This window comes from Pseudorca crassidens, chromosome 4, assembly GCF_039906515.1.
Source record: "Pseudorca crassidens isolate mPseCra1 chromosome 4, mPseCra1.hap1, whole genome shotgun sequence".
NCBI lineage: Eukaryota > Metazoa > Chordata > Mammalia > Artiodactyla > Delphinidae > Pseudorca > Pseudorca crassidens.
Window position 1 is genome coordinate 22,072,501 of NC_090299.1, and position 22,877 is coordinate 22,095,377.

At 37.6% G+C, this 22,877-nt stretch overlaps 1 protein-coding gene across 4 annotated transcripts in view; it reads right to left on the reverse strand.

Moving 5' to 3' along the window:
• The window catches only part of SYNPO2 (synaptopodin 2), a 171,855-nt gene that overhangs the window by 4,302 nt on the left and 144,676 nt on the right, over positions 1–22,877 (reverse strand). The gene's annotated exons all lie outside the window — the stretch shown is intronic.

The following is a 22,877-nucleotide window of genomic DNA, read 5'->3' on the forward strand; positions in this document are numbered from 1 at the left end:
AGCCAGATTCTTTTTATACAATAGTGAAAATCACATCAATCTTTATTTTCTGAGTGTGGTGTATTGCCCATGTCTTGAAGGAAACATTTCAGCCACGTGTTTCATTTGTGCTTTGGTTCCTTTTATGTGTATTACATTCCTTATTTCCTTGAGAGTGTGTGTCCCTGAAATATTCCCTTGTATATGCTAAATGTTCAGTTTGTCTAATATGCAGAAATATAAATTACTGAAAGCCCTTTTATTCTCTCTTTTTACCCATTCTGTATTTCCAGGGACCTTGAAGTCTGGTTATATACATTATATTCTCACACATTCCCATTCGCATGAGACCCTTAGACAAACTCTTGGCAAAAAGTATCAAAGGCACACTTAAGAGAAATGAGTCAACTTGGAAGTATCATAACATTGTGTTTCTTGAACAAAAAGCATTGCCATGCTTAAAAATGTGTTCAGATACTATAAATGGTTTCAACAGCTTTTCTTTCTTAATCAAGTTCTTAAATTTAAAATGAATAGCAACACCTGGATTTGGACAAAATGTCTCAGATTAAAATGTTTAGGTATTTCTGTTGTTGTTATTCCATTAGGCACACAAAGAAAGTGGGTGGTTCAATCTTGTTTTGCATATAAAGAATAAGGGAGTCAATATAATGAATCTTGATTCTCTCTTTTCAGTCATTAAAACTTTAGCAATAATGGGGAAATTTCCTGGCAGTCCATTGGTTAGGACTCAGCACTTTCACTGCGTGGGGCCCGGGTCCGATCCCTGGTGGGGGAACTAAGATCCCTCAAGGGACACAGCCAAAAGAAAAAAAAAAACTTTAGTAATAATGGTTGACTTTTAGCAAAAACTTGTTTTCATTAATCTCCTTCTCTTAATCTAAATCCAGTAAGTCACTATTTAAGGACTTGGTTTCTATTCCACATTGTTAGTGCATTGTTTTCATTCATTTATTCATTTAACAAAAATTTTATTGAATACCTAATGTTTCTAGGCACTTTCCCATGAGCAAAAGATACAAAGATGCTTCAGATAAAGTCCCTCTCCTCAGGAAGCATACAATCCAGTACAGTTTTTAGCTCTGCAATTGTGAGTTAGTCAATCAGAAGTCAATTTAGAGAAGAGACTCTTTACCTATCTTGACAGGACCAATAGCCAGTTTTGTACACTGTGAGAAATATTATCATTCAGCATGATAAAGAGGAATTAGCTCTTCTCTCCCACAGTATGTGTCTATGTCTCCCTTTTGTCCTTAATCTCTGGAAGAAAGAGAACAACATTGGTCTATAGAGTCCCTGGGACGCTTTTCACATTCCAATGATATCTGTTTTCCATCAGATACAGCACCTGCTTTAGTCTGGTCTTTAAAACAATAGAGACGTAAAGGATGGCAACAAAAAGACTCAGGTCTCCATAGAAATATAGGAGAGGCTCCTGAATATACATACAGGTAACTAACATCACTGGCTAATAACTGGAAAAATAAATAATTACAATATATTTGGAAGTATTAAGTACAATGTGAAGGCATACACCTCAGTGATAGGGCATGAAAAACACTGGATGAAAGAGAGAACTTTATTTTCTGGTCTTTGTTCTACCCACTTAGTTGGGAAATCTTCAGAAGAATGGAATCTTAACAGAAATGTAAAAGTTCAAAACACTGTTGAATGATACTCTAAAAACAAAGACATCAGGGATTGTTTTTCAGCTAAGGCAAAAAACATTAATCAGTTGAATGTGGGGAGAAAGAGTAAAACTTTGAAGTATAGTGTTGAAAGAGTAAGTCATAGTTTTCTGAAGAGAAATTTAAAATAGCATTGAAGCTTTTAAGAAAAGTCTCATGTAGAATAGACATACGCCAAATATAGCAGCAGTGCAGGTCGTAAAGGAAGAGTGCAATGACCTCAATGAACAAAATGACAATTGCTCTTCTATATACTCCTCAGACTGCCAAATGTGACTTCATGCTCCTTTAAATGCTAACAATAGAATAAAATTACAAATTGTCTTAGGTTAGAGATGCAACTGTGGTATAAATAAATAGTTCTTTAGGTACATTTTTGTTTCTGTTCATGCCAAAAGTATTTCAGGCCTCTAGTCTCTGCCTGCACCCAAACCCCTAATTCTAACGTATTTCCCCAAAGCAATTTTCACATCTTGTTCTTTGGTGCTATTTCCTTCTGTCAATCTCTGTCCCAAGGCTCATGCTGTTCTCTGCTTGGCTGGCTAAATGAAGCCATGTGATCTATCCTGAGCCAGAAATGACCAAAGTGACCTGAAAATAACAGAAGTGTTTCTTCTGTTTTGGAGTTTAGATGTCTGATGGTAGAATCCTAGCCACACATGGGTTAGATTCTGTGTTGGAGTTTCTATCTTGGGTTGTATTACTATCAAAAGAATTTAGTTTTGATATGAGAGCACTTAACTGTAACCAGTATGTTAAATTGGTTATTTTTTTGTGTATTATTATGTATGATGTGTCATCAAAATGCTTATTTCTTTTTGTCTCCTACTACCATTTAAGTTTTTTTAATGAAAGAAATTTTTTCACTGCTGCTTATGAAACTTAGCAGGTCCTGTGACATTCTGCTTCCTTTTAGGACTAGTCCTATCATTACCCTAAGTTACCCAAACCACTTGATTTCAACATAGAATATTCCAGCCACTGGAATAACAAACTCCAATCTCCTCTTAGAGTTAAATCTCCTCTCCTTCCCCAACTGCGGCCCATTTCAGGAGGATCACCTTCCTTCAGGGAAGGCACTGTGGTTGGCTTCTTCATGCTTTCTTCCTCTTCCTCTCCTAGCTTGCAAACCCTGACTTCCAGCCCCCTGAGGTTAGAATGACAGGATAGAGAAAAAAAGAGCAGAAAGAAATTTTTACTTGATTTGGTAACATCATATTCTGGCTTTTCACTCTCAGAGCCAGGGAGGCCCAGAGAAGAAAACTTTCAAGGGATATTTGAAGATTCTTATTGCTATCAGATAGCTCATCTGTAGTCCTTGGTTCATGCCAATTCATCTCAATTCTAGGGGTTAACTTGTAACTCAATCTGCACCCCCTAGAAAGCTGTCTACCTACTGTTGTAGCTACTAGGGTCTGTTTGCACCCTTGGAGAGGCCCCAAGATGACCCCATCCAGCTCTTCCTAACTCCTGGACTGCTCTGGTCCATGGGGAATGCTTACATCATTTGCCTTTGGGAGTGCAGCAGCAGATTTCCTGGTTCTTTGCCAAAACAGTTTTTCACACCATCTCTCACCCTGTAGATATCCTGGGAGGGAGTCAGACTGACTGCAGCCCACCCACTCTGACCTCCCATCCATCTGCATGCTGACATCTCGGATCAAGTTCCCTAAGAAGCCACTTTGAAACTCTTTTCTCACAAGGCTGGAGGTGAGAGGGTAGGGCCCCCCAACTCCACCTACTCCAAACACACACTTGATCTGCAGCATTCCAGAATTCCTCCTCACAAAATCCTCTCTCCTTACCAGACTCTGACCCCCTTTAATAACCTGGACCTAAGGAGTTCAAGAATTGTGGAAGTGGTTTGCTATTCTGTGAACACACCGGGACACTCATGTCTGCTATTTTCTTTGTAAAGTCTATGTTTTAATCTGGAATCTCACTTCAGTGTGCAGCATCTCTTATATTTGAGGGCCTTGGGGGAAATTTCCACTTTAATATTCTGTTATATAACATTATCATTTTCAGTAGAACATATAGTTCTTTCTCTTATTTTTCTTTTTAAAATGAAATATAGGTTAAAAATAGAATGAAATGTGTTTTTTTCTACTAATTAATCTCAAGAAATTTATCTAATAACTTCAAATAGTCTTAAAAGTTGAAACCTTATACCGCACCCAGGCCTTGCCCTAGAGAAGGTGCCTCACTCATTTCCAGGGCATCTCAGGCAGTGCTTAAGCTCTAATCGTTGAGAACATCTTCCATATATTGAACCAAACTTTGCCTCCCATAACTTTACCCCATTGATCCTGATAACATAAAGTACATCTACTTATACTCCTCTCCAGCCATTCCTTCACATATTCCAGGCTGCTTCCGCTCTCTCAGAGCACCTTCACCACCTCATGCTCTTCTTCACTTTTCCAACGAAGGGAAAATAACATCTATGGTGTTCACTCCCTCAGGTTTTCTGCATCCTTTTTCCGCCAGTTTGTTAGATAAAACTAATGCAGATATAATGTCTTGATCTCCTTAAGTAGATGTACTTCCAGAAACACAATCACCAAAAGCAAACCCATGAAGATATCATTCAAACTGACTGAGGGGCCATGTCATCTGGCAGGTGGCATAGTTAATATTGCACGTAGAACAAGTCTCTGTGTATTTAGACCAGTGTGCCATTTAAGTGTTGAATCCATGAGAGTACATGTCACTCTTTAGCTCGTCCAATAAAATGCATGCATTAAAGGCTGCAAATATTCACACTGAACTCACGAATCACCTAGTGTTATGTATTCCCATCAGAAGGATAAACACAAAGGAAGCATTTTTCCTGCTTCTGCCTTCCGCAATAGCCAACACTAGTAGATCACTTACTGTGTGCCCAGTGGCGGGTGCTAATTGCTTTGCGTGGAATATTTCATATATTCCTCATAACAACCCCATGAAGTAGGCACTTTTAAGATCCCTATTTTCCAGATGAGGACAGTGACACTTAAAGAGGGTAAGTAACTTCCGCAAGGGTAGAAAGCTAAAAAGTGCTAGAGTGGGGGGAGTTGAACTCAGGCAGTCTCATATCAGGGTTCTTAATCAAATACATATGACACTGTACTTGGAATGCAATTGTTTTGAAAAAATATCTTTTCAAAAAAAGATTTGAATCCAAGCAAACTAAATGGAATGAGATGTTAGAAATTTTGGAAAGGGTCATTGAAATCTTAATTTTGGATTAATTGATACTGGCATCTTGCCATTTGTCACAAGCACAGGTAGGCACCAGTGAGTAGGGAATACATCACATGAGATGTACTCCCTCTCTCTGAAGATGAGACACCGGGCACCCTGCATTCAGGTCAGCTGAAAAGTTCAGAGGAGCGGGGGGCCTTTCTCCGCTTGACATGAACTATCTTTAATGTCAATTAGATGTTGACTTATCCACATAGCTTGTTAATGAAGCAGCTTAGTGAGCTTCCTTGTGAAACTGTCCAGTAACCAATTTAGCTGCCAGGAAACACTTGACATTTAAAATAAGGAAAGGTCATCTGAGGTTTACCTAGGACAAAGAAGTGAATTCTAAAGCAATGCAAATAGCCCTAGAAGCCAAAGAAGTTGAATGTGATATACGTTTTGAAGTTCAAACTGTTTCATACCATAAACCTTATAAGCTAAAAAATTCTCTTGGCTGAAATCCTGCTTACACATACACAGTAGAGAATCTCCAGCTGACAAATGTTATTTCAACTCCTTCGACTCCTTTCTCTCTAAACACACATGATCATAAATATTCATCACAAACATATACTTTATCATAAGCAGATTCTAATAAAAGCCAACAGGAATAAATGGCATTTCTTTTGACTTATAAATCACTGATTAGAACTTCTACAAAGCAGAGGTCCATGAAAGGGCACATGAATAGAAGAAAGCACCAGGCATCTGCCAGTTTTCCATTTGCTCAGGTTAAAATATTTGGAGTGATTGTTGACTCCTCCCCATCTCTTACACTCCACACCTGAACTGTCAGCTTTAAAATACATCCAGCATCTGACTATTTCTTACCATCTCCATTGGTACCATCCTGGGCTAACCCACCATACTCTTTTGCCTGGATTATTGCTATAGTCTCCTAATTAGTTTCCCCAGTTCACCCTTGCTCCTTTAGTCTAGCCTCAATACGGCAGCCATATTGAGAATCCTGTTGAAACCTAAGTCAGATTATGTCACTTAGTCCTCTGTTTAAAACTCTGTCATCGCTTCTCATTTCACAACAGGAAACAAAATTCTTCCACTGACCCACAAGGCCCTACAAAATCTGCTGGTTTCACCCCTCCTTATACCTCTGATTTCATCTCCTCCTGTTCTCTCCCTACCACTTTGCTCCAGCTACGCTGGCCTCTTTGCTATCCTTTGAACAGATCAGGTACCCTCATGCCTCAGGACCTTTATACTCGCTGATCCTCTGCCTGGAACACAGTACTCCAGATATTAGGGTGATCCTACTTCATTTCCTTCAGGCCTTACTCAGATATCTTATGATCACTATTTGGCTATTCTCAATCTCTCTCTCTCTTCCCCCCAACCCCAAGATTCCCTATCCCCCTTCCCTGCTTTACTTCTCCCCTTAGGCTTATGCCTATCTAACATAATGAATGTTTATTTAATTATTTCGTTTATCTGCTTCTCCCCACTAGAATTTAGCTCCATCTAAAGTAGGGGTTAAAAAATAAAAAAATAAAAAAAAATAAAGTAGGGGTTATTCCAATCCAACAATGGGCAGAAGACCTAAATAGGCATTTCTCCAAAGAAGACATACAGATGGCCAAGAAGCACATGAAAAGCCACTCAACATCACTAATTATTAGAGAAATGCAAATCAAAACTACAATGAGGTATCACCTCACACCAGTCAGAATGGGCATCATCAGGAAATCTACAAACAACAAATGCTGGAGAGGGTGTGGAGAAAAGGGAGCCCTCTTGCACTGTTGGTGGGAATGTCAATTGATACAGCCACTATGGAGAACAGTATGGAGGTTCCTCAAAAAACTAAAAATAGAATTACCATATGACCCAGCAATCCCACTACTGGGCATATACCCAGAGAAAACCATAATTCTAAAAGACACATGCACCCCAATGTTCATTGCAGCACTATTTACAGTAGCCAGGTCATGGAAGCAACCTAAATGCCCATCGACAGACGAATGGATGAAGAAGATGTGGTACATATATACAATGGAATATTACTCAGACATATAAAGGAACAAAATTGGGTCATTTGTAGAGATGTGGATGAATCTAGAGACTCATACAGAGTGAAGTAAGTCAGAAAGAGAAAAACAAATATCGTGTATTAACGCATATATGTGGAATCTAGAAAAATGGTACAGATGAACCGGTTTGCAGGGCAGAAATTGAGACAGATGTAGAGAACAAAAGTATGGACACCAAGGATGAATTGGGAGATTGGGATTGACCTGTATACACTGATGTGTATAAAATTGATGACTAATAAGAACCTGCTGTATAAAAAAATAAATAAAATTAAATTTACAAAAATAAAGTAGGGGTTATTGTTTTATTCATTAAGACATCCCTTGACCTAGAATGGTGCCTGCCAAGTAGATGTTTAGTAAGTATTTGTGAAATGAATGAATAATAATTTCTTTATCAGACTGCCATAATCAGGAAATTCAGTTATCTTCACCAAACTTTTTGGTCCTGTCCCAAGATGTAGCCCTTCTCACATGTCATTTACATGTGATGAGGAACTCACACAAATAGACCCATCCCACCACCCCCAATACATGCACACCAATATGAACATCAAGACATGTTTGGCAAGACAGATAGGATTAATCAATGTTTATGAAAAATCAGATTTTCTAAACAGGTAAAAGATTGTAACATGCTTCAAATAAATGATTTGCATTTAGGTCAGTGGAAGTGTAAGGGTTTTAAACTGCTTTGCTTCCCCAAATGAGAAAAGTCTTAGAAAAATGATTCATGAATCCTAAAGACAGCCCAAAATCTACTTGTAAGATTTAAAAATAAAGACCAAAGAAGAAAAAGATAATGGAAATTGGGATGGGTTAGAGTTGGAGAAGAGAAAGCTGAAAGCTAATTTACCGCTTATCGTGAGATTGCAAGCAGGTGTAGGAAATGGCAGTTTCTACTATCTGATCTCTTGGGGCAATTCCAGCTCTAAAGAGTTTTCGATTACAATTTTTCTGACAATGGAAGCAGGTCAACATTGGAAGGAAGTTCTCCATAGAGATATAGAATTCCATTACCTAGAGATCTTTAAGTATAGGACAAATGCTCCCTTGATGTAATTTAGATACAATTAAGTAGTCAGGGGGATAGTAGAATTTTAAGGTCATTTTTGTTCTAGTCTCTTAATAAGACAGTCTCTATCACGTATTCCCTGCCTTCTCAAGTGAACCTTAAATCTTCCTGGTGGAAGAAGTGGAGTTTTGGGAAATTCTGTTGTAGCTGTCTCTTATCTAAAAAATGGAGGTGTCCATTTTTTTAAACCGAAATCAGCAATATTATTCTGCTTACCAAGAATAGTGCAGATAACCGGGACTAATAAGTTGTACTATTGAATAGAAAAGTAGCCAAGTAACCATACATTGCTTAAATAGTTCCATGAATGCAATAAACATACTTAGACATCAAAATAAGAGATAATGTCTTGTAGCTAGAGCTTCTCATCTTGGCTTTGCCATTAACCATTTATCTTAATTCATCTTAGATTAACTATCAGATTAAATTTTTGGTTCTAAAACAATAAAGTTTAAAAAATTTTTATTTTAGGTTTGAAGGCAATCCCTTTGTGAGAGAGGCTGAGAGTTATAACTGACAATAGAAGCCAGCATGTTATAATGGAAAGAATGTGAATTTGGACATCACACTGACCTGGGAGTCCTGCCTTTGCCTCTTTTTACCCATATGATTCAACCTCTCCCAGCCTTACTTTCCTTGGTTGTAAAATGGTAAGAATGCTCGCTACTGTTTCAAGATTATGGGTAGAGTAGAGATTGTGTTTATAAATCAAATGCCACGTAGCACAACAGATTATTCTTGTTATTGTGAGAAGAGTCTGTGAGGCCTTAAAAGGTGTCAGAGACCTGGCAGAACCTTTTGTTCAAGAGGCAACTGCATAGGCAGGCTCCTGCCCTAGGATAAAAATAGGAGGGAGCTGCCTTTGAAGTGGCATTAGCACCGCACGCCTCAGATATTGCTGTGCCAGCCACTGACTCCCTCCCACCAGAACGCCGGCAGCAGGGCTGGCCAGAAACATCGCCACTGACCTCATCTCTCTGCTAGCTCTGGGTGGGCCAAAGTATAGACTTCTGGATCTTTTTTAACCTTCTGTTATAGAAGAATAAAAATAACCACATTAATTTAAGGTCATGAAGACTGATGTTAGGCAGGAATCTACACTTATACTTCTGTGGTCCCTTTCATCTTAGAAGCAATGATAACAATAACTAAAGTGTACAGAATTTTTACTATGTACTAGTCACAGTTTTAAGCATTTTATCTATTAACTCATTTAATCCCCCCAACAATCCCCAATTTCTGCAAATATATAATCCCCAATTTCTGCAAATAAGGAAACTGAGGCATAGAAATTAGGTGATTTACCTGAAGTTACACAGCTCATTTTTGTAAAGGGAAATTGAGGAATTAAGGCCATAGATAATAAAATTTTATCTGAGTAATGTGTTTTAAGGCATTATATATGTTAGTGGAAAAAAATTACTACAGCAGCAATTTTTACCCTCTCATTTTCCTCTATCCTCAGAAAAGAAGTATGTCACTCTCAAAATTATAATCTGTGAAAATACTCCTATTAATATAGACTGTATTATATTTAAGTAGCTGGAATTGCCATTTTAATTTTTTATAATTCTTGGGGAAAAGCCTTACTTAAGTGCATTTTTATAAAAGTCTAATTCGGTTTGAACATAAAAATAAAATCTTTTAAACACATTTCAAAATATTTTCTGAAAAGAAGTTTTCTCTCCTCAGAAGATTTAAACAGTAAAAGTTATATAGATTTCGCACTATTGAAAAGAATGAATAATAGCAAAAGTTCAGCTCTCATCAGTTTCTATAGAGAATTTCACAATAAATAAAGGATGCTGATCCTGTATGAAATAAGTGAATTTTTGACCTTGTAGAAGGTTTTGTAGAGAAAAATTATCAGTGCCTGGCATATAGAGAGCACTTCATAAAAGAGAGTCATGTGTATTAGTATAAAATTAATACTTATACTATATCCCTAATTAGAATTATATTTATGATAAATTATAAAACCCATTTAAGGGTTTCCCTAGTGGCGCAGTGGTTGGGAGCCGCATGCCAGTGCGGGGGACACGGGTTCGAGACCTGGTCCGGGAGGATCCCACATGCCGCGGAGCAACTGAGCCCGCAGGCCACAGCTGCTGGGGCCCGCGCACCTGGAGCCCGTGCTCTGCAGCAGGAGGGGCCACCGCAGTGAGAGGCCCGTGCGCCGCAGCGGGGAGCGGCCCCCACTCGCTGCAGCTGGAGGGGGCCCGTGCGCAGCAGCGGGGACCCAACGCAGCCAAAAATAAAATAAATTAATTTTAAAAAAACATTTAAAATGGTTTAACTATGTGAATATAGCTTTAGCTGTCCATAATATTCTAAACACCTTCTTTCCTGAAACAAATCCAGGCAACCATCTCCTCCCTCCCTCATTCACAAAAAGAAAAGTTACCATGAATGTGCATTTGTCCCTAGAAGGAAAGTAGGGATAAGAGATATTTTTTATAGCTTATGTGCCTGCTATTTGAAGTGGAGCTAATATCCCTTAAGCAAACTCATTTCCCAACTAGAATGGCTTTCTCAGAGGAAAATTTTATCAGTTAAGGTATTAAGAACAATTCTTAAGACATGTGTGGGTGCTATAGAACAACCTTGCTCGGGCCCTCTGCATGATAACATTCTCCAAATTTCCTACAGGCAGCTTTTTAGGCAATCCTACTGTTACAATTCCTTATAACATTTTTAAAAAACAGGAAATCCAAGCTGGTTAATGGTAGCGACAGACACATCAACAACTACACAACACGTGACATTATTTCATAAGGATGCAGAGGATACAGCATGAAGAAAACAACGTACTTGATCTTTGTAACTGTTCTTCTATCCATTACGTTTTTAAGCTTATTAAATAGATCCTTTGATTCATATCCTGGGCCTTGGGGAAAATGTTTAACCTACTGTTCTTGGAAAGTTTAAGATTTTTTTTCAATATTTATACTGTGTTAGTTTCTGTTGTACCATAAAGTGAATCAGCCATATGCATACATATGTCCCCATATCCCCTCCCTCTTTAGCCTCCCTCCCATCCTCCCTATCCCACCCCTCTAGGTCATTGCAGAGCACCGAGCTGATCTCCCTGTGCTATACTGCTGCTTCCCACTAGCTATCTATTTTACATGTGGTAGTGTATATATGTTGATGCTACTCTCAACTCGCCCCAGCTTCCCCCTCCCACCCCATGTCCTTGAGTCCATTCTCTATGTCTACATCTTTATTCCTGCCAGAGAGAAAAACAAATACCATACGCTAACGCATATATAGGAATCTAAAAAAAAAAAAAAAAGTGGTACAGAAGTTTAAGATTTAGTGCCAAATCATATTTATGTTTCCTTTGTCAAAAACATGGCTCCAGAGTGATGTTTAAAATTAGGAATAATAAAAATATAACTCTTCATCTGGGAAATCACCAACTTGTTTCCTTAAGTGCAGAATAGATAAAAATTTTGCTTAATTGCCTTACCATATCTCTCTGGAACAAATGGTACATTTTATTTAATGATAACTTTCTAGTTTGAGGGAATTTACACAATAATTTCATATATGTCAGTTCATTTTAGAGACACAAGAACGCCATAAAGTAAGTGGGAGTTTCAAGTGAATGGTGGTTTTTCAAATGAAGAGATAAAAGACCACTAAGGGGGGCTTCCCTGGTGACGCAGTGGTTAAGAATCCGCCTGCCAATTCAGGGGACAAGGGTTCAAGCCCTAGTCCAGGAAGATCCCACATTCCATGGAGCAATTAAGCCCGTGCGCCACAACTACTGATCCTGCCCTCTAGAGCCCACGAGCCACAACTACTGAGTCTGCGCATCACAACTACTGAAGCCCACGTGCCCTAGAGCACGTGCTCTGCAACAGGAGAAGCCACCGCAATGAGAAGCCCGCGCACCGCAACAGAGTGGCCCCCACTAGCCGCAACTAGAGAAAGCCCATGCACAGCAACGAAGACCGAAAACTATCCAAAAATAAACAACTAAAAAAAAAAGACCACTAAGGGGTAAAATAGATTAAAGCAGAGTGTACAGTGATAGTCCTGATGGTGTGCTTTTCAAATGCAAATGGGAAATATGGAAACATCTTTTATCAGAAGTGCCCCAGGTACATTTCTTCAAAATTAGGAAGCATTTACTTTACTTGAAGATACTAATCCCAGGTATAAATGTAGTTCCATTAATGGTTCAAGGGGATGTCTCCTAAGGTATTAGGATGCTTGTCTACTTATCAAACTTTCAAAATTAGAAAGCAAATTTTTTTTTTTTTTTTTTGCTGTACGTGGGCCTCTCACTGTTGTGGCCTCTCCCATTGCGGAGCACAGGCTCCGGACGTGCAGGCTCAGTGGCCATGGCTCACGGGCCTAGCCGCTCTGCTGCATGTGGGATCTTCCCAGACCAGGGCACGAACCCGTGTCCCCTGCATCGGCAGGCGGACTCTCAATTATGCGCCACCAGGGAACCCCTAGAGAGCAAATATTTAATTTTGCCCTTGACATTAGTTATTACAGCTTTTCCTATTGGCATAGCTTTCTTAATGCACTTATAAAATGGCAGTATGTAATTATCTAGACATAATATTGCATATTAATACTACAGCAAATTTTTCTATGTGGGCCACTCATTTATTCAAAAGATCTCATTCCTTATTATTTCCCTGACCACTCCTCATTACCAAGTTCGCCTTCATTTTGATATGATGTTAGGTAGCTATTGACTATCCACTTGCTAAACAATTGTTTCACATTCAGTATTGATTCATACAAATGCATAGACGAATTAACAAAAGCCTTATGAACTAACTAACACTTCATCAACCCTCTAAGCCACTTTGGTTGTATAGTCTTAGCCTAATATAAAAGGTAAATTCTTCTGGAGGTATTAACATGTTTAGGCCATCATAAATATACATTTGAGATTGAGAGAAGAGAAGAGATCCTTCAGTAAGATGTATGTTTGAAGTTCTTAAGCAACTATCCATTAAAGAAAAGAAAAATGCTGGGGAAGGGATGGAAAAAAAATGTCCAGAGCTTATCTGTTTGTAAAAAGATTCCTTACTTATACCAGTCAAAAAGTTCCTATCAAATCTGTTTTGATCTGTTTTGCAAATATTATGAGACACTTTCTGATAGTGATATTCAGATTTTCCAGTTGATCGTTGTTTTCCCATTCCATTCTTGTCCTTATTCTTGCGTCTCTCAATATTGGTAAATCTAATGGGGATAAGTCCCTTTTAAAATATAATTAATAGGTCAGCGATGATTGACCACCTGGAATCACATATGCTAGTGACCTAGGCTAGAGCTTTTGTGTGTTTTAGCTGGGAGGAAATTTATCTCCCAATTCCTTCATTTAAAGAGCCTGAAGGAGGTGTGGGTAGGGGGAGCAATTCTTACAATTTCTCACTGTGGGTCAGATAGTCCCAGATGAAATCCAACTCTGATGTTACAACTAGTTGTCTAGACCAGTACATTTTTTGCAAAAAAAATGAAGTCTAGATGAGACAAAATGAAGTCTGACAATGCAATGCATCCCCATGATACACTGATAATTAAACATCTATGCACCATTCACAAAACAGGATATTCACTTTGCCCGTGGTTGACAGGGGTAGGTAGAATATCACAGAAGTTTGGGAAAAAAAAAAAAAAAAAGACAACAAAACAGAGGTTGAATAGTGAAAGCAAAGAAGGTAAATACTAAATGGTTCTTTGTAAAAAAGTGCTTTTTGTATGAATGCATAATATGTTTGACGTAATTTCATAAAATGGAAAATGCATTTGCTCTTAAAATGCATTTTAAGAGCAAAGGATGGAGATCTAGTGATTCAGGTGAAATGATAAGCAAAGAATAGCAGAAGTTCTGCTTTACAGAATTGCAAGCCCTTTTCTTACTTTACTCCAGTGTGCCTAATGGCTGCCCTAGGACTAGAGGTGTCTCTGAGTTTCAGAATGCTCTCCATTCTCAGGAAGTATCTGCGTGTGTCGAGAATAGACAGGAGGAATTATAGTCACACTTTACAGACGCTGGAACCAAAGCAAATCTTCTGGTCAGGGCTTCAAGGAAAGAAAGATTATTCTCTAACCTCCTAAGCTCTGCTTTTTGTCTCATTAGAAAAATGATGTCTTTAAGATTTTTTCTTCAAATATTCTGGAATTAAAGTGGTAAGGAACAAACAAATTTTGTCTTGTCGTGTTTTAAACTGACCTTGGTTTTTAAAAAGCATTGAACTGCATCAAAATACTCACAACACTTAAAACCCAAATGTTTTTAAGGAGCTATTTATATAGAGAATTATAAAATCTTAGAGATGGAAGGCATTTTAGAGATCCTGCAATCAAGCTTCCATGAGGTATAGGAGTTCCTTTTATAACACCCCTGATAGGCATTGCAATGGAAAAAGCACAGGCTATGAAAACAGATAGACTTGGATTCAGCTGGTGAGTCTACCACCTTGCTGGCTGGGTGACTTTGGGCAATTTTCTTAAGCTCTCTGAGCTTCAATTTCCTTATCAATTAAAAAAAAATGAAGATAATTTCCACCAAATAAGGTCATTGTGAAAATTAAATACATGGATTAAGACCCTTAACACATTTTATATGTCTAACACATATGTTAGTTAGTTCCTTCTCCATTCCTTCCCCACAAGTTTTTGAAGTTTTCTTAAGTTAAACTGAAATTTACTGTTTTGTAACTTCCATTCACTAGTCCTGTTTTTCTTTTTCACAATGGAGATCTTTACTCTCTCATCCATACCAAAATTCCTCAAATATCCAGCTCTCCTACCTCCTTTTTAGTCTTTTCTCCTCCCACTGGTAAATGTACAAGCATATATCTCATGTTACAGAACTTCCAGACACATCACCATCCTTTTTGTTTTAGAAATAAACTTTAGTGCGTCAAAGGCCTGAAAACAATACTCCTGTTAGGATCAAAGCTGCTACTCATTGGGCCTACCTGTCCCTTTGTTCTGTTCACTCTTCTAATGTTTAAGCAGCCTCTTGACTGACTGCATTTTGTCAATCCAGCACACAATCTGATTGTCTTAATGTTAAGGTTAAACAAAAATATTGGGATCTTTCCCTGTGATCCATAAAGCGCACAAACTTCTTTTTAGTTTTGGAGATTTTACAATCATACTTGTTTCCATTTTAAAAAGCTAATTAGCATTCAAAGTGCTTCAAAATTCTCCTTTAGTCTAGATCCCAAAATAAGAATGTTTTGATTACTGCCAGAGAGATTTCAGTTATTAGTAAGAACATTTTTGATTGGAGATAAGAGACTCTACTGCCCTACGGCCAAGGGAAGTCATACAATCCCTTTGCCCAGAGATAAGAAAAATCAGCCAGGGAACTTTGTACAGTCGCTTCTCTAGATGATAAAATTGTATCATTCTATTCCTAGAAATATTTATTCTCAGACTTGATTAGAAGCAGGGGGTTAGATAAAATCACATCTCAAGGCCCTCTTTATTCTTCTATTTAAAAAACAAATTTAAAAGACTGTTCAAAGCAAATTATTTGCAACACACTTTAGAATGGTTGCCTGTGAAGCACTCTCTGAGCGGGAGGAGAGTTTGCTGCCACCTCCTGGGCTTTTAGAATAAAGCTGTCAAGATCAGCACTTCAGGGCCTGTTCCCTTCAGACAAGGCATCAAGAGCATTTGAACTCAGGTGCCGTTTACAAGTCTGGCTGTCCCGGACTGAATGAACTAGAAAACTATTGATGGGTTTTAAAGAATAAAGTTGATTTCAGTGTTTTGTGTGTCAGAAAACTGGTTTTCAAAGTGAGGTTCACAGCCCATTACCATCAGAATCACCTGGGGTATATGTTACAAAAACAAATTCCTGGGCCCCATCCAGGGGCTACTAAAATCATAATTTCCCTGGGGCGAGGGGAATCTTAATTTTTCCCTGGGAACAAAAGTTGGAAAACTGCATATTAGAATACTGTGAAGTCAAAAAAATAATAATAATACTGTGAAGGCAATAGTTTGCTCACACTAAAACACTGGATATAAAGGAAATAGTTGGTGAACTGAAGTGAAAAACTAAAATTAAAAGTTCTAAGAGATATATTTTGTTTTGCTCTTAATTTCAGTAATACCACCTGAAATGAATTGTGACATTTTGCTGGACATTTCATAATGTAGAATTCAAAATCTATTTAGCCCATATTGAGTTTATATGAAGGATTATAAGTGGCACCATCTGATAAGCATTAACAAGTAGTCCAGTGGGCCAGACCATCAATAAATTCTGAGTGTGATTAAAACAAGACAGAAACTTCCAACTGTGAAAGGGTTGGTATGATACTTTAAGTTATCATTTTATTTATATCAGTCCAGCCAATTCCTTAGTGATTTTTAGCTCTAGAGGATGGTTTTGTGAATACTTCTTTATCAAACTGAGATATGCTAGCAGAAAAAAGAACTAATGCCATGTAAGAAAGAAACCTAGTTGTTTTTTACTTTTTAAGAAAAAGTGTAATTAAACGCCACAAAAGGAAAACTTAACTAAGTCAATTTAACTGTATTTGAAACTAAAGCAATTTTAGATTGAGATGAAGTTTTCAGAATCTCATCTTGTTGTGATTTTTCTCTCTTCAAGATCATCCTAACTTCTGCTTCTGACTCAGAAGAATTCTAGAAGTACCAGAAAACCCACAAAAATTCCCTGTGTTTGAAAGGCAGCTGGAATTTTAAGTTCCTCCCTACATCAGTCATTCAGCTTCTGAGAATTGTTTTTCATCACTTGCGCTGTGAGCTGGGAGTTTGCTCTGTTCAGACCGAGGTTTCACTCTTTCTGGTTTTGGAAACTGATCACGCTTCTCAGGCAAGGGGATCAATTACTCTAAAAAGACCAGGTTGCTGACCCTTCATCCTGGGACAGTGTTGAGGAGGAGGGATAAGAACAGCTGCCTGCTGCATCGTCAGAGGCCAGCCAGGTTCTCTCAGAGCCCCAACTGTTGCAGGCCTGAATTGGGGTAGCTTCGGGGATTGGGTTGCCAACTGTTCCACTTTCTGTGTGATAGGCCTAGTTAAGCTTCAACTGTCCTACTAGAACCTTGCTCAGGATACCAGCTATTCTATTTTGAGAATATATTTCATTTACAAGCATTTCCCCTAAGAATTCTCTCTATATTGCTAAATACACCACACTTATTTTCTTTAATATTGGTACTTTGAATTTATCACAGTCCCTTTATAGTGAGTCTCAAAGCTGATATTAAGTTTCTTTTTAAAAAAATACTGTACCAGTCTTTTTGAATCCTGGTCTCATCTTTGTATACCACTACAACAATGCTAGTACAATAGATGAAGACAAAAGAGAAAAAAATTGACAAATAGGCTGAATACAGAGGAATATAGAAAAATAAAACTTCAGTAAAAAGAAAACAGTAGAGAAGAAAAAAAGATGTCTCAGTAAAAGACTCCTGGGGATATATTATTCTTCATGTCAATATGAGATTTATACAGACACTGCTGCCGCTTTTTCTATTTTAGTTCTCTTAGATCCCTTAAACTGGGATTCATATTAACAGAGAAAACAAAAGAACTTTTTAAATCATTGTGTGTGTTTCCCTCCTTGGTAGTTTATGAAATAGTAGCTATTGTTTATTGAGTACCCTTTATAAGCATATTAAAAGCTAACATATGTTGAATGCTTTCTATGCACCAGCACTGTTTTATACCCATTGCACATATTGGTTTGTTTAATCTTCACAAATCGTGAGGTACACCTATTATTTTCTCCATTACATAGCAGAGGGTACTGAGACACAGAGAGGCTGAATCGTTTGCCTAATGTCTCCCAACAAGCAAGAGGCAGCCTGGGATTCAGCTACAGGCATTTTGGCCCAAGTCCACACGCTTACCCACTACAAAATATTGTCTCTGTATACTTGGTGTTTATGTGCATTATCTCACGTAATCATAGGTGAATTTCATTTAAAAAATGGTTACCTTATGCTTCCCCTAAATCAAATCATTGCTTTAATTTATTTATTTTTTAATTTAAATATTTGCAGGAACATTTTTCTGCATTATTGTTACTAAAATTTGAGGAATTTCTCATCACTATTCTTTTTTTCCTTAATTTACTTGGTGTAAATTAGCACAGCTGTAGTAATATATGATGGCTTGAAGTGGGTGTTTGAGGAATTTAGTCAAACACATCATGGGTATTCACTCAATGGAACTAGCAAAATGTTAGACTTCCCCCTACCATTTGAGTTATAAGCAAATAGGCTGGTAGAAATAAAAACGACACCTTTCTCCCTCCCCTTGTACCTGTTCACAAGTGTCTATTATTTGGGTCTACCAAACTCTAAGAAGTTTTTTCAACATTTCTTTCTTTGATTTGGAAGGTATAAAGTAACTTTTGAGTTATTCCTGAGACAGGTATAGCTCATCACCTCTGATGGGCAATTCCTTTCATATGTGACCTTTGTCTTGTGATCAAGTGAGGTAATGTAGCCTTGTGATTAGAGAATAGCTCTGGAGTCTGACTGTTGGGTCTTGAGTCTTAGCCTCATCACTTTAGACAAGTTTCTTAACTTTTCTTTACTGTATTTTCTCATCTGTAAAGTAGAATGATAATAGTACCTTCTTCATACACTAGTCATTTTGTGATGACTAAAAAAGTTAAAATTTGTTGTCTTTAGAATGGCACCTAGCATATAGTAAGTCCTCGTAATTATCACTGTATTAGTGGATCTATGGTTTTAAATTAAGGCAGTAAAGATCTGCAAATATAATGAGGGTTTTTTACAATTAACTCAGAAGTTCACATCTTCTCTCCTTGAAGTTAGTGACGAGAATGTTCATACCCACATTTAGAATCCATTACAGTAGTTCTTTAGGAGATGTTTCCAAAATGACAATGAGACATAGTTTAAAGCAAACAGAACAAAACAAAAAACTACTGGAAAAAACATAAGGTATAAAAATGTCCTCTCTGGGAACTTTTCAACAGAAATACCTGTTGAGAAACCTTCCATTGAGGACATTGCAGCAGGAAGGGTTTGCTGCCTCATCCATATCCAGGATGAATGCTAGCTCAGCCAGGAGACACTTCATGGAACTCTAAGATTCCAGTGACGACTGCTTTTTTGATATATTTTGAAACACTGAAAACTGTGATTCTCTCAGCATTATTCTGTGTAGACTTATTCCTGTTGAAATGTCTCAAGTTATTATTGGTTTAGTAGCAAACCAAGCTGGGTGCTGATTCACTATGATAAGCAAGTTCCCTGAATTACTTTTAGTGGGAAAGGCATGAAGCCAAGGGGAGTACTTCCTTTTATGTAGAGCCTTTGATTTTGCTTTATTTTTTTTTAATGACATTCCTCACCGCCCCCAGCCCATGAATATCACCTTTTCACCCTGATATAAGTGAAAGAATTTTGGGAACTCATACAAAATCACTGTCAAATCCATCATTTCTACTTATAAAACAGATGCTTATTTTTCAGAGACTGGTTTTCACTTCCAACATATTATCATAGCATCTGATTTTATGAGCAATCTTATGATAGTAGGGTCCTTTCTAATGTCTCTCAAGTGGTCAAAGCCATCCATTAAGCATATGTAGAGTAGGCTCTTGGTGGATGGTTTGCTGAACACATAATTAACAGGTCTCAGGGAGTGGGATTCTGGGGTCTAATGAGACTATGGAAATCTTGTGGTACTGAAGGGAGAGCCTGGACTTGGATGTCAGATAAGTATGTAAGTCCAACCCCAGCCCACTACTTTATAAGCTTAGTGATTGCTGGACAAGTTGGTTAGCCTCTCTGGGCTTCAGATACCTTGTCTACGAAATGGAAATAATAATAATACCTTCATGTTCAGGGTAATTCTGAGGAGTAAATGAGATCACAGTGTAATTGGTTAAGGGTGTAGGTCCAGACCAAATCCAGGGTCCACTACTTAACGCTATGTGATCTTGGGCAAGATATTCAGCCTCTTTGTGCCTCAGAATCCCATCTATAATCTATACACTGAGGATTATGATGGTACCTATCTCATAAGGACTACTGATTAAAAAAGATAATCTATGGTGGTTGCCAGAGGGGTGGAGGTGTGGGTGGGCAAAATGGGTGAAGGTGGTTAAAGGTACAAACTTGAGGTTATCAGAAATAAGTTCTGGGGATGTAATGTACAGCATGGTGACTATAGTTAACAATACTGTATTGTATATTTGAAAGTTGCTAAGAGAGTAGATCTTAAAAGTTCTTATCACAAGAAAAAGAAATTTGTAACTATGTGTGATGTTAATTAGATCTATTGTGATGATCAATTTGCAGTATATACTAGTATCAAATCATTATTGTACACCTGAAACTAATGTGATGTTATATGTCAATTATATATCCATTTAAAGAAAAAAAAGAATCTATGAAGATACTTGGCACAATTCAGGGCCCAGAGTTTGTGCTCAGTTAGTGTTAGTTATTGTTATAATTTATGTAAAGTATTAACATTGTTCCCGGCTTTTAGTAGAAACTTAATACATCAACCCCCCCACCCTACCTTCTGTCTTTTTCTTAGACCTCATGAGCTTGTTTAAATGGCTGCCACAGCTTCCATCCCCACCCATGTCATCCTAACTGAGACCGTAATCTTGACTCAGGGCCTTTGGGTGTTCTTGAAAACAGATCATTCCACTAAATAAAGATACCAAAGAGCCTCCCTGACTTCTAAAATGTCTCCTGAAGAACAAAAAAAAAACACTTTTCTTTTTTGATATTTACTTGCAAGAAGAAAAAATTTCTCAGTTTATACCTAAAATGTGCATTTCTTTTCAACTTAGAGCTAATTGCAAGTCTATGTTTGTTTGTTTGTTTTCCATGAACAACCATTAATAATTATCAAGGAGCTCAAGAAGTAGGGGCTGTGAAAGCAGGATTCCTCCATGGTATATTGGAATGTTATTATTTTAAATACTATTATTATTATCAGGTAGAGGAAGAAGGGTAGGCTGGAAAGTAGGTCCTTGTAATTATTTTTATTAGGACCCTGAATGTATATCTTACCAGTCATAACACACACATAATTTAGAAAAACGTGTCAAGAATGAGGTGTAAACAGAGATACACGTGAGGAACTTTACATTTAGAACCAAAAAATGAAAATTTAAGAAATTCTGTGTATCAATAACAAACAATTATTTAAACTATAGGACCCTGTAGAAGTCTAACTTTTTTTTGTACTTGAGAAATACTTTATTAGCTGGCATAGTTCTGATAAAATCAGGAATCTGACAGGATTTGATATTTTAAAATTAAATTTCTCTTCACTCAATTGCTTCTGAGTAGTGAGGTCTATGATTTCCAAGTGCCAAATGGTAATTTAGTGTACAAATATACATACCATAGAAACATTAAATTTTTTTTTTTTAATTTAAGAAATTGGCTGTACCTGATAACATCAAGGAAAGAATAGTCTGATTTGGGGGCTCCTGGTTTTTATTGGTCTGATGCTCCACAGGATGGCCTGTAATTTTTTTCCTTTTTTTAAACTCAGACTGGCCTCTTTTAGCAATTTTGCCTGGTGTTTGGGTCCTGTGGGAATTTACTAGCTTGCTTTATGGCCTTTGGCCAATCCTGGTGGGAAGTCTAGAGAAGAATTCATTTCTGCTTTTTCCCAGAATACTTGTTGACAAACTCAGTGGCACTGAAGTGTTACACGAGTCTTTGTGTCCCCCAGAGTCCAGTGATACGGGGATATGAGACCAGCAAGGGTCAGTGCTTCTGGGAATATAATGTTGGCTCTTAGAATTTACATATTTTTCTCATGAACTTTTAACAATTTTTAAAACAAACTCAACAACTGTGATTTTAGGAGGGAATGAGAACACAGCCCACTGCTTCCCTCTGGAAGCATTTTAAGCGTTTAGCTTTTCAGAAAACAATCACTTCTTTTTGATGATCATGACTTCAAATACCCTTCCTGCCAGGCCAGTGATGACTCATAAAATAGCAATGGATTTCAGGAATTCACTCTTTGAATTTGGGTGCTTGCAGGTTCTCAAATTTGTAACTGGATGAAATGATACACAGCAAGGGACTTCTGTTTGAAAGATTAAATCCAAACTCAGACACTAACAGCCATGTGTCTTGTGCTCTCAAGAAACGTCTGTGAAAGTGCTGCATTCTGAATGTTTGATATGCCTGTCAGCAGCAAAGAGCCTTCAAAATTTTTTAAGCTAGTAACTGTAAACAAAACAATGGCCCCACATCACTTAGTCCACTCCCTTTAAATGCAGATTATTTGTTCTTGACATCTCAGATGTGACTCTTGTGGCCAGGCTAGAATTCAACTGTGTGATAATACTCAGTTGCCCTATGAAACCCACTTTTTGAAAGGGGTCAGCACTATCTAGAAGAGTTAAAGAATCCTGGCTTACTCTCAAGAACTACTGTAACTCAGTCAGTTTTCCTGTGGTTAAAATGAGTTGCTTCTTGTGAAGATTAAATGAGGTACATGTAATCATTAACAATCGTGCTAGATATATTTTGAAGTACAAAATTTTACATGTTCTAGAATGACAGCCCCAATGTGTCTTATAAAACATATTCCTAAAAATGTATGCTTTATACTATCAATGAATAGTCAAAATGCAGAAACAGTGTGATTTTCCTCTCTCAAAGCAGAATGTGTTTATTATTGAAATGTTAGAAATAAGACTGTAACTGTTCTAAGATCAAAGCGGCAGTGCTCAGATTCTCAATCTTACCAGTTCTGTGATTCAATCTGCCCTCCTATAAGACTGAGAGGAATATGTATACTTACATTTACATAGCACCTTTCTTCCTAGTATATCTAGTGTTGTTCACA